The sequence below is a fragment of the Opisthocomus hoazin genome, chromosome 5 (assembly GCF_030867145.1).
Source record: "Opisthocomus hoazin isolate bOpiHoa1 chromosome 5, bOpiHoa1.hap1, whole genome shotgun sequence".
Lineage (NCBI taxonomy): Eukaryota > Metazoa > Chordata > Aves > Opisthocomiformes > Opisthocomidae > Opisthocomus > Opisthocomus hoazin.
Window position 1 is genome coordinate 30,563,420 of NC_134418.1, and position 12,989 is coordinate 30,576,408.

The 12,989-nt window shown below is 51.4% G+C and overlaps 1 protein-coding gene across 3 annotated transcripts in view; it reads right to left on the reverse strand.

Annotated features, from left to right (window-relative positions):
• The window catches only part of CCNI (cyclin I), a 34,890-nt gene extending 22,390 nt beyond the window's left edge, over positions 1-12,500 (reverse strand). For 2 of the 3 annotated variants that reach the window (XM_075420835.1, XM_075420834.1), the window contains exon 1: positions 12,123-12,500. The gene's annotated coding sequence lies outside the window, so the exon portion shown is untranslated. The remainder of the gene's footprint in view (positions 1-12,122) is intronic. The other variant, XM_075420836.1, reaches the window with a different exon arrangement.
• Between the last annotated feature and the right edge of the window lie 489 nt (positions 12,501-12,989).

Genomic DNA, 12,989 nt, shown 5'->3' on the forward strand with positions numbered 1-12,989 from the left:
GCCCTTGCTGTTTGTCTGTATGACTCACCCAGAGCTAACTCCCCCAACCTGCTACAAAGGCAAGTCTGTGAGATATTCTGGCAGCATCGTTCATGTACATCACACGCTCGCCACTTCTTTTCCTCCAACCAGATTTTTCCTGGGAGTGCAAATAAAGTTGACCTCATTTTAGTGACGGTTTTCTAAACTGAAGAATTTTCCCCAACATTTTAAAGAAACCTGCCAGTTAAAAACACAGGTCTGCAACTGCAAAAACAGAATGCAGAGCAAGGCTTTGATGGGAGAGAAGGGAGGCATTTTTAAGTCTGTTTTGAACAGAGAAATCCCAGGGCCTATTTAGCAACCACGGCGGAGGAGCAGGAGCCCTCTGGTGAGGGCTGCATCACACCCACCAGCATTGCACCCTTCTCACCACCATCTTCTGTTTCTCTTCTGTTTAGAAAGGAAAGCTCAGATGGAATTTGTCACAGCACCACAAACACTTTCAGATTCATAGAGCGATGTAGTAGAAAACATAAACATCTTCGGTTCTTCACAGTATTCCCCCCTAAGGGTAGCAAAAAAATCATCAAGAAAACAGGGGGATAATTCAGGAGAAAAAAAAAATGCCTGGATGAGAGCATTTTAAATAGGAGGGAAGGTGCCACAGAGCCACTGGTGATGCTGGTGGTATAAAGCTGCTGTCTGATGGCTGTCACTCAGGGGGTTTCTGCAGGTACAAGCCTGAGCTGTTCTTTTTAAAGAAAAAGACTGTAAAATCTACGCCTGCTGCCCAGTCTTTTCTCTCCTACACCCAGGGACCATAAACCAGACTAGTCCTAAAAAATCTCCACTGCACTTCATTCCCCAAGCCTCCTGATTGACGCCAGGGTCTTGCTATTTAAGGGAAACTTAAACGACAGTTTCCAAAGCAGGGACTTCTGAAAAACAAGGTAGCAGAAGAACTCCGGGCTGAACTTTCAGACAATGCCACCATTATTCCCTCCTGGCAAGACAGGCACGCTTCCAGATCCATGTCTGCCGGCCCCCCTTTTCTAATGGCTCTGGTTGGAAATGCCAGAGGTGGTTTGCATTTCCTTTTTGCCTCAGCAACTGTGAAGATGAGCCCGTCCAAGCAGCACTTGCCCAGAAAGGCCTTTGGTCAGCAACGGCTTAAATTTTCTGTGCCACAGCTCGCGAGTGATGGAAACAAGCTGTTTCCATCACTGCTCCTTTCCCTCCTGAGGCAGTGCGTGGCAACGTACCAAGTAAACTGTGGATAAAAGGTAAGCTCCGAATCCTGCCCTGGGAGAGCGGCTCCAGCTGCATAACGTATGCGTTTGATGCAAAGAGGAGATGAAACTCAATATGCTTTAATGAGTTCTGCTTTGAGATTTTGGTTTATTTGAACCTAAAAATCAAAGGAAAAGTTATTAACCAATGGAGGCTGTGTGCTTGCATGGACGAAATTAAGCAAAAACAAACCCCTTGCAAACCAAAACCCCTCTATGTCACTTTACGCACACTTGCAAAAGAAATGCTTATGTTTTACACTCTTTGAGCACTGTGGGCTCATCATCCGGCTGCTGATATGCAGACAAGATGCCTTTTGAAGATGTCAACTCCTCACAATGTTTATTAAGATCAGCCGAGGGACTCCGGCAAACATTTTGGTAGGCATGGGCCCTGCTATTGTTCGGCACGCAGATCTCCACGCTCAGAAACCACCGTGCTGCCAGGTTGGGAATGCGTGCCTTTACTGTGTGCGCTGGGGTATCACACCAAGGGTGCACAATTTGCGGTTGTACGCCAAAAAGATGGTGCCACCTCCTTGTTCAGAACCAAAGCACGAGACAGGTATAAAGCAACTGCAAACAAGTGTTTGCTGAAACGACGCCCATTATTTTTATGCCATTTCCAACCTAAATGATGGGTAAATCCAAGAAAGCAACGGCTGAGCTCCACACCAAATTGCCTGTACACCGCCAGCAAAGGAACCAGCACAGCTCCCAGAGGCAACTCACCAAGGTTTGCGCAGCGGTCTCTGGATTCTGCTTTGGGACCTTATGGATCTTTTGGGGACAAGGTCCAGGATCATTGGGGAATCCCTGGGAACCTTCTGAGAAACCTGAGAGTGGTGCTGTCCCTAGGTAAGGACAAGGTAAGGGGAGCCATAAGGCCACAGGCCTGAGGAAGCTCTAGCAGCTTCTAACGAGCGCGATCAGCTGCCCTTGATCCAGGGTGCAGCTGCCCCCTAATTAGGGAGGGTCAAGCACCCTTTTCGCCAGTGCTTGGTCAAGGTCTATATAAGACCCAGGCCCAAGGCACTACCAACAAATGCAGAAGTTTATGTGAAAGGCCGCCATGGAGTGGGACTCAGCTTGTTCTGCTCCAGTGTAAACAGTCTCAGATATGGTGGTGGCATGGGGCAGTTCCCCCAGATGTTGGAGCAGCCGCTCCTGCTAGCGTAAAGGGTTTGATGCAGGCAGAGCTTTGGATGATGGGCACAGCCCTCCGAGCCCTAGACTGCAGGGAGTGTCTAGGGCCTCTCTGAGGCTGGGAGAGATGGTCCTCTGTCCTGCAGGAGCTGTGTTGTCTTGGAGGCACTGTGGTGCCAAGTGAAGGAGTTACAGGAGGAAGTGAGCAGGCTGTGCAGCAACAAAGTAGTTTCATGGGAGACAGCAGGACCTTCTCCAGAACTCAACAACCTGAAGAGCCTCAGCCCCTATCTGAAATAGAGGAGCAGGCAGTGTCCACCCCCACCATCAAGGTAAGTGAAACCTGTGGAGAAGCGGAAGGATGGAAGCGGGTTACTTCTAGTACTAAAGTTCCTGCCCCACCTAAGGGCTTGTAACAACAAAATAGGTTCACCACACTCAATAAAGAGAAGCCAGATGTGCCTTTAAGCAAAAGATATAGGCCACCTGACCCTAAACCTCTAGGAAGAAGGTGTGAGTGATTATAATGAGTGACTCCTTGCTGCAGGGACAGAGGCACCCACCTGTCAACCTGAGCTATTATCTAGAGAGGTTGGCTGCCTGCTAGGGGCCCAGACCTGGGATGTTGTGGAGGGGCTGCCTGAGCTTGTCCAACTTTCTGACTGCTACCCTTGCTGTTCTTCCATGTGGGCATCAGTGATAAAAACCATCAGGGGCAACCTGAAGACTGTCAAGGGGCTACGGAGATCTGGAGTGTCAAAGGCTTGGGGGCCCTGGTGATGCTCTCCTCAGTGCAGGTCAATAGTTGGCCATAGAACTGGTGTTGGCAACAGGGTTTTGCATTCTGTGACCACAGGATCCTGCTTGTGGAGCAGCATCTGCTTGGGAGGGATGGGATTCACCTCACCAAGCTGGGCAAAGGTCTCTCTGCCAGAAAGATCGCTGACCTTGTAAGGAGGGCTTCAAACTAGGTATGACAGGGCAGGGACAGAGTTACCAGGACCCTGTGAGTGACGGACAGAGTTGATGAGAAGAGGGTCTGTGGTGATATGACAGGAAGGGATCACAAAATAAACGATGAGGCTTAAGAGGGGTCACTTCCAGCATTTGCCTTTAAGCAAGGGTGTACCTATGAGGTACTATTATGGAGAAATCCCCCCAGACCCCTTCTGGGTAATAAGCATGTTGGGGTGTTTCTCCTAAGTGCATGTATGCTTATGAACAGTGTGGGGAATAAATATGGTGAGAGCGAGCGGTGTGCAGCTGCAAGGCTACAGGCTTGCTGGGATCAGAGACATAGTGGGATGGCTCCCATGACTTGCAACACTTGGGAGTGTTGTAATGGAGGGATACAGGCACTATAGGAAAGACAGACTGGAAAGAGGAGGATGGTGGTGTTTCCCTTGATGTGCAAGAATAGCTGGAATGCATGGAGACTTGCTTGGGGATGGATGAGGAGCCAACTGAGAGCTTATGGGTGAGGATTAATGAGAAAACAGATAAGGCTGACACCGTAGTGGGTGGAAAAAACAGGTGGATGAGGCCTTCTACAGACAGCTGGAAGCAGCCTCATGTTTGCAGACCTTGGCCCTCATGGGGGACTTCAACCAACCTGACATGTGCAGGAGGGACAACACAGCAGAGCATAAGCAATCCAGGAGGTTCCTGGAGTGTACTGATGACGCCTTTCTAACCCAAGTGATAGAGAAGCTAAAGAAGGAGACATGTTCTGCTGGACCTAATACCTCCCTGCAAGGAGGGGTTTGTTGGGGATGTGAAAGTCAAAGGCTGCCTTGGCTGCAGCGACCATGGTATAGTGGAGTTCAGAATCCTAAGGGCAAGCAGGAAGGTAAGAAGCAAGCTCATAAACCTGGGGTTCAGGTGAGCAGGACTTGGACTCTTCAAACACTTGCTTGGAAGCATCCCATGGGGCAAGGCCCTGAAGGGAAGAGGGGCTCAAAAATGCTGGTTAGTATTCAAGGATCACCTCCCTGGAAGCTCAAGAGTTCCATCCCAACCAAGTCAGGCAAAAATGCCAGGAGGCCTGTGTGGATAAATAAGAAGCTCTTGGCAAAGTTCAAACACAAAAAGTAAGCATTACAGAGGGTGGAAGAAAGGATGGGTAACCTGGGAGGAATACAGAAACGCTGATCAGCTGGGGATGAGTTTAGGAAAGCCAAAGCCCAGCTGGAATTGTATCTGGCAAAGGATGTCAAAGACAAGGGGCCTGACTAAGTACACAGGTAACAAAAGGAAGGCCAGGGAAAATCTGGGCACACTACTGAAAGTAGGGGCTGATGGATGAGCAGTCAGGTTTGAAAACTGACGGCATGGCTGTGTCCAGAGGGTGGTGATCTGTGGCACAAAGTATAGCAGGAGGTGCTGACTAGTGGTGTACCACTGCCCGTACTGGGTCCAGTTCTGTTTAACATCTTGATTAACAATCTTGATGGGCCAGAGAGTACTCTTGACAAGGCTGCAGGTCACACCAAATGAAGTGGCTCCATCTCTTATTGGATGTGAGGGGGAATATTGCCAACAAGGATGAGGAAAAGGCTGAGGTACTTAATGCCGCCTTCACCTCAGTCTTTAAAAGTCAGACTGGTTATCCCCAGGGTAGTCAGCCCCCAGTGCTGGAAGATAGGGAAGGAGAGCAGAACAAACCTCCCATAATCCAGCAGGAAGCAGTTAACGACCTGCTATGCCACCTGAACATTCACAATCTATGGGGCCAGATGGGATCCACCCAAGAGTGCTGAGGGAACTGGTGGAGGAGCTGGCCAAGCCATTCTCCATCATCTGTCAGCAGTCCTGGCAAACAGGGGAGGTCCCAGATGACTGGAGGATCGCCAGTGTGACACTCATCTACAGGAAGGGCTGGAAGGAGGATCCTGGGAACTACAGGCCTGTCAGTCTGACCTTGGTGCTGGGCAAGATTATGGACCGATTCATCCTGGGTGTGCTCACCAGGCACGTGCAGGACAGCCAGGGGATCAGGCCCAGCCAGCATGGGTTCATGAAAGGCAGCTCCTGCTTGACCAACCTGATCTCCTTCTATGACCAGGTGACCCGCCTAGTGGACGAAGGCAAGGCTGTTGATGTCATCTACCTGGACTTTAGTAAGGCCTTTGACACTGTTCCCCACAGCATCCTGCTGGAGGAACTAGCTGCCCATGGTCTGGAAGGGTGTACTCTCTGCTGGATAAAGAACTGTCTGGATGGCCGAGCGCAGAGAGTGGTGGTGAATGGAGTAATCCAGCTGGCAGCCGGTCATGAGTGGTGTTCCCAAGGGCTCAGTCTTGGGTCCTGTCTTCTTTAATATCCTTATCAATGATCTGGATGAAAGGATTGGGTGCTCCCTCAATAAGTTTGCAGATGACACCAAGTTGGGTGGGAGTGTTGATCTGCTTGAGGGCAGGAAGGCTCTGCAGAGGGATCTGGAGAGACTGCATAGATAGGCTGAGGCCAGCTGTATGAGGTTCAACAAGGCCAGGTCCTGCACTTTGGTCACAACCACCCCATGCAAAGCTACAGGCTTGGGGAGGAGTGGCTGGAAAGCTGCCCGGTGGAAAAAGATCTTGGGGTGTTGGTCAACAGTTGGCTGAACATGAGCCAACAGTGTGCCTAGGTGGCCAAGAAGGCCAATGGCATCCTGGTGTGTATCAGGCCAGCAGGAGTAGGGAGGTGATCATGACACTGTGCTTGGCACTGGTGAGGCCACACCTTGAGTACTGTGTTCAGTTTTGGGCCCCTCACTACAAGAAGGACATTGAGGTGCTGGAGTGTGTCCAGAGAAGGGCAATGAGGCTGGTGAAGGGTCTGGAGAACAAGTCTGATGAGGCACAGCTGAGGGAGCTGGGGCTGTTTAGGCTAGAGAAAAGGAGGCTGAGGGCAGACCTTATTGCTCTCTACAACTACCTGAGAGGCAGTTGTAGTGAGGCAGGTGTTGGTCTCTTCTCCGAAGTAACTAGCGACAGGATGAGAGGAAATTGCCTCAAGTTGCATCAGGGGAGGTTTAGATTGGGTATTAGGAAAAATTTCTTTACTGAAAGAGTGGTCAGACATTGGAATAGGCTGCCCAGGGAGGTGGCAGAGTCATCATCCTTGGATGTGTTCAAAAAATGTGTGGATGTGGCACTTGGGGATATGGTTTAGTAGGCACGGTGGTGTTGGGTCGACAGGTTGGACCTGATGATCTTGGAGGTCTTTTCCAACCTATGATTCTATGATATGCCAGAGGATCATGCTGCCATCCAGAAGGAGCTCAACATGCTGGAGAAATGGGCTGACGGGAACATCTTTAAGGGTAAAAAGTCCTGCCCCTGTGGAGGAACAACCCCAGGCACCAGTATATGCTGGGGGGGTGTCTGGCTGGAAAGCAGCTTTACAGAAAAGGTCCCGGGGGTCCTAGTGAACACCAAGTTGACCATGAGCCAGCAGTGTGCCCTTGAGGCACAGAAAGCTAATGATGTCCTGGGCTGCATTAGGAGGAGTGCTGCCAGCAGACTGAGGGAGGTGATTGTTCCCATCTACCCAACACTGGTGAGGGCACACCTGAGTGCTGTGTCCAGTCCAGGGCTCTCCAGAACAACAGAAACATGAACATACTGGAGAGAGTCCAGTAAAGAACCATTAATATGATGGACTGAAGCATCTCCTATGAGGAGAGGCTGAGAGAGCTGCGACTGTTCAGCTGGAAAGAGAAGGTTGGGGGGGCGGCGGCCAGAATCTTACCAATACATGTAAATACCTGAAGGGAGGGTGCAAAGAATGTAGAGCCAGGATCTCTTCAGTGGTGCCCAGTGACAGGACCAGTGGCACATGGCATAAAATGAAATGCAGGATGTTCCCTCTAAACATCAGGAATGCTTCTTTACTGTGAGGGTGACACAGTACCGGCAGAGGTTGCCCAGAGAGGTTGTGGAGTCTCCACCCTTGGAGATACTGAAAAGGTATCTGGACATGGTACAGGGCAGCTGGCTTTATTTGGCCCTGCTTGAGCAGGGCTGTTGGACAAGATGACCTTCAGAGGTCCCTTGCAGCCTCAACCACTCTGTGATCTTAAGTGCTTCAGGCTCAGAGCAGCACAGTTGTGAGGGCTCAGCTGTACACCCAGAGCTGCTCATCAGTTCTTCAGGCAGCAAATGCTGAAAGCAGAGCAGGAAGGCTTTAAAAAAAAAGGCAAACCAAACCTGGCATTATGTAATGTCTCGCTGCTAGTGTCCTAAAAGCAACGCATGCAGAGTATGATTCACTTCTCCCATCACCAATGTAACATGGTATAAATCAACAGTAACTTGAAAGAAGTCACTCTGAGGAAAATCAAGCTCATAAAGTATGGGAGTGAGCAGTAATTTCATAAAATAGGGCCAGAGGCTTTCAAGCTCGTAAAAGCTAACTCTCTACAGGCAAGGGCCAACAGGCATTCAGAATCTAAAGCATCACACACCACCTTTTGAGTAATATAATCCCCTGAAACCAAAGAAATACAATGCCTCTATGGGCAAAAACACAGAAACAGGATTCAACAGTAGTTCTTTTTGTCTTTCGGCAGTAGTCAGTCATTAACACAAATGAACAGCAACAAAACCAAACAAGTTTATACCCAGTTCAACACCCACATCCAAAAAAAAACATGTAACTACAATGGCTTGATTCCTCTTGACAACAACAAAAGAGAATTCTATCTGAAAGCATAAATGCTCAACGAAGGCCAATATTTTGCTTTGCAGTTTCTGATTGGCTTCAGGGTAAATTATCAGTGATTACAGCTAATATTGGGATACAGTCTGAGGCACTAAAAAGAGGTAATTATGAGGAAATGAAGAATTATCTGCTGTTGAAACAATAGATCAATTATGAGGTACAGCACTGTAGCTGCAGAGCAGCATTCTTAGGCTCTGAGGGTACTGCCTCTTTTCTCATCAAGCAAAGAGAACCCACAGTTATAAAGCTTAATTACCCTCCAGGAGCTTGAGCTTGCTGACTAATTAGTGTCTTGTTGAGACAATATGGAAAAGGACCTAATTCCAATTGTCTGCAAAAATAGAATGGCACAGGCACAGTCCTGGCTCTTCCCTATGTATTCATCTCTCCTGCCTGACCAGTATGAACAGAACAGCCTTGATATTCACAGCTCTGGACAACCTAAAAACAACAGTCCTCAGCCTAAAATAAAATAAGCCCAGGGAAGGAAACTTTGGGAGGTGGGGTTACCAATAAAGAGAAAATAGTATGTCTGATGCAGTATGCAATGGCAGTCAGAGTTCTGCTGCTTCCACAAAGCATGTGGTGCAAAGTCCCCCTTTTCTCCTGTCAATGGAAGTACAGATGCACTGGCAATGCTTTCATAAATGCATGTGATGGTCACATTATTACAGCAGTTGCATCCTTAAAGGAAGCAGGCTTTTCAGCCACAGGGCAGCAGTTACGAGCAGTTAAACCCCAAGATTTACAGTAAAAATTGTTAGGAAGGTAAAGGTTGAAGTTTTTGGGAGCCAAGTTCTTGTCTAACAGACCACTCTAGTCAAGAGCTACCCCAGCCAAGAGACAGGATATTTCTGTATACAGCAAAATACCACCAAAAAGGCACAAAAGCCTCTGGCAAATGGGTTCATCCAGCACCTCCCATCATCCCAGTAAAGAAAATGTTTGATGTCTGGGCTGATGAGCAAAATGGAGTATCTGCAGTAACATGTTATGCATGAGTGAGCTTTCAGATGAGCTTGTTGCAAAGTGCAAATACCCATTAGGGTTAACAAACCAGTGCTGATAATATTTGCAGTTAGCAAACACACAGGAAGGGAAAATTTCAGACCACATCTGCTTCATGCCGAGATGGGAGACACCTGACATTTTCCTTCCATCTGAATGACTTCACCTTGCTTTTTTGGCATTTGAAAATAGCTGCTACTGTGCTGAATTCTCAAAGAAACTACTCCCTGTTCTCAGTGAACCAAAATCCTCCTTGAAATCCACCTCCTTGACGGCAAGCCTGGATTTCCCGCTTCTTCATTGGAGTATCCTGGTGATAAGTACCTGGGTTTGTACCGTCTCTAGCCCCACAGAGTCATGGGAGCAAAGGGAAACAGACATAATTTGGTCCTGAGCAGGTCAGCTCTAGACACTCATTTTGCATCTTGCAGGGGAGGACCTTCAGACACAACCGTGTTTCACTCAATCTGGAGAAGCAGGTCTTCTCCTTTACTCACATTTTGCTCCCTGCCTGGGCAACAGAGTCCCAAGGGTTATCATCTGGCGATCAAAATACAATGTTTAGTTTTCCTGAAGCCACTGGTCCTGCCCAGCCTTTTTAAAACCCATCTCTGGCAGGCTATGAGGCAGTGTGAAATAAACTACAGATTGTGTATCTATCTATTCTATCACCCAGTTTAGATGGATAATTTATATCAGCATGACAGCTGCATTAAATTTTATTCCTAATTAGTGCCATGTAAAAACACAAAGATTAAACCCATGAATGTACGTGCTTGTAAAAAGCCAGTGCAGCACGAGGTCAAGATTAATTACTGCTTTAACCAGCACATTGCTGCAGGTGTGCAAAGGAAAGCATCCTTCACACAGGCCCTGAGGGAAGGCATGCTCCACCACTCGAACACCGCTCATGTTCTCCTCTGTCGCCTGCACAAGGTATGCTAAGTAGCAGCTGAGCGCAGAAAAGTTGAGAAGGGAAAACGTAAAATAATTACAGGGGAGATGCTCAAAGCTGTGAAAATAAACACTTGGGTCCACCTACAAACTTGAAAAGTTTATCCCAGGGAAATGACACAAGCAAAGGTACTGGCACTGAACAGCTTCACGCTTGGACTGAAGTATATTTAAATTGATAAATGTCTGTAAAGATTATTATAACAAATAATCTGAAAATAGGAAAATACTGTATTTTAGAAAGTGAATGTTAATTGCATCAAAGTGTTAATATGAGATGGCAGGCAGACAGCCCTGGACACTGCATTGCCCTGGAAAACACAGGTCCCGACACCTGACTTGTCCATTCCCTCACACAAAGTCATCCCAAGGCCTGTAGGATACGGCAATATAGACCACTGAGCTACGACTGTTTCCCTAAAACCATACCTGAACCAACCCAAGCTCCCCTTTACCACCTGCTTGTGCAGAAGACTCCAGTAGGGAAGGCTGCACAGCCAGCCTGAACGAGCCACACTGCTGGCCCCAGACTGCCCTCCCAGCTGAAAACCGGGTCTCTTCTCCCTGTGGGGCTGAGGCTGCTCTCCCCCACTAGCCCACACCCAGCAAACCTCAGGCCAAGCTGAGGCATGTCAGTGCCCTCAGCTGCATCCAGAACGGCCACCAACAGCGAGACCAGAGCAGAAACATCCCACCGGAGCGCCGCTCTGCTCACCGCTGGCTCTCGTCAACACCGCTGTGGCCCCACGGCTCCCCAAACACAAGAGTGGGAAAGCCCGGACCCAGCCGGCATGCACCAAGCAGAACCTTTTGTGGAGAGGGTTCTGATAGAGTAAGGCTCTTATCATGCAATGACAGAAGCAATCTCAGAGCATTTTTAAATAAGGACCTGGAGCAAACAAAGCACGGGACTCGGTAAGAACACAGAACAGACACAATCAAAGGAGCATTTAAGACCAGTTCTGCCATATCGAACGATAAACAAGCTCTAAATAGGAGTAAAGGATAATTAGAAGTGTACATATGCCACGTGAAAGTTCAGCTCCTGCTGGGGAGAAGCCAAAAGTCCAGCTTCCCGCATCCCACGCCAAGGTCTGCGCAGGCACTGACGAGAGTGAGCCGTCCCCCAGCTTTACGAGCCAGCCAAACCACTTCAAAAGCAAAACTGAATCATTCTCAGGGATCCAAAACCAAACCCTCGAGACAAGGAAAAGATGCCGCGATTTGCTTTTTGAGAGACAAACTCCTACCCAGCCTCACCTTGCAAGACCTGGGCTGCGCGCCCGCACACGCACACACCCCCGGCTTTAAACGGGGGGCAGAGGCAGCAGCCAGCCACCCCCGCAGGGAAAAGGCGAGACGTGCTCCGGACAGGGGAGCTTCACACCCACGTGCCTTTTGCCCGATTTTAATAGTTGGGTAATAAAAAAATCTCACCCTTCCTTCTTTAAAAGGGGCTGTGCCGCGTAGGGGCTGTCACAGCACACCATGGGAAGAGCGTTTCAGGAGCACGCAACGGCTGATGCTGAAAAGCACTTTTAAGTTCAGCTCCGAAACAGCCTGCCTTCTGCCACCCTTCTTTTTCAGAGCGGGACAATGCGGGGTCGCTCCTTTTCCCCTCCTTCGCAGGGTCAAAAGCGCAGGGTGAGGGAATAGGTTTGTCCGTGTTCAACCAACAAGTTTCCAGGCGGATTTTTTCCACGGGCATGGAATAACCGACGGTAACCTCACTCCTCCGAGCTCTCCCCTTCGGAGACAGATCTCCAGAGCGCGTCGTCACCCTTCTTTGAAGGAAACTTCTCCCACCGCAGCCGGGAGGGCACGGCAGGGGGGAGAGCGCGGCCCAGCTCCGCAAACAAACTACAGGCGAAGACAAGAGAAGGCAAACCAACGGCCTGCGCCACCGGCAGCCACCCGCTCCAACGCCGGGGCACCGCACCCGCCCCGCACACCCACAGAGGGGCTGCACCCCCCCCCCGGGGCCCTGCACACCCAGCCCCGCGGCGCGGACCCCCCGCCCCCCGCCCCGGCGCTCACCTCCCCTGCGCGGCGGCGGGGTGCCCGGCGGGGCCCGGCCATCAGCACCCCATGGCGGGGCGGCGGCGGCGGGGCTCCTCCGCGGCGCTTCAGCACCGTGCGGGCCCCATGGCCGGGGCGGCGGCGGCGGCGGCCGGCGGGTTCATGTCGCCATGGCGGGGCCGGTGCGGGGCCGCGGCGACGGGGGCGGGAGGGAAGGCGGGCCGCCGCCGCCGCCGCGTGGGGAGGGGGGGGGGGTTAAAATAAAATAAAATAAAAATTAAAAGGGGGGGGGGAAGGGGAGCGAGAGGCAGCCCGCAGCCAGCCGCTTCCCGCGGGGAGCAGGGGAGGAAAAGAAGGGCCGGCGGGGCGGCCTCCCCTCAGCCCGTCCCCGCCTCCCGCGCGGGCGGGGCGGCCGCTGGCGGTCAGCACCACGGCAGGGGGGGGCAACGCCGCGAGGGGGGCGGCGGCCGCTGGGGGCGGCGGGGCTGGGCTGAGCGCTGCCGCTCCCGTCGCCCCCTCACGCTGCCCTCCGCCGCTCGCCGCCCACGCCGCGGCGGCGGGGAGCGCCCCGGGCGGGAGGCGGCGCGGGGCCCGCGGCGGGCTGCCGTGAGGGGCGGGGGCGGGGGGACTTTCTTCCCTCGGGCCGCCCGGCGGAAGGATCGCGCGGAGGCATCATCGCACCCCCCCGGCACTCCGCGGCGCCTGCGCGGCTGCGGGGGGGAGGCCGCCGCCGCGGTGTACGTGCCGGGGCAGGGGGGGACGGTTGGCCGGTGGCCGCCGGGGGGTTCAATTCGCCCCATCTGCCCCCGGTGACACCGCGGCAGCAGGCAGGTTAAAGCTTCAGCGTCGCGTTTAAGACGCTGGCGAAACAACAGGCAGAGGCCT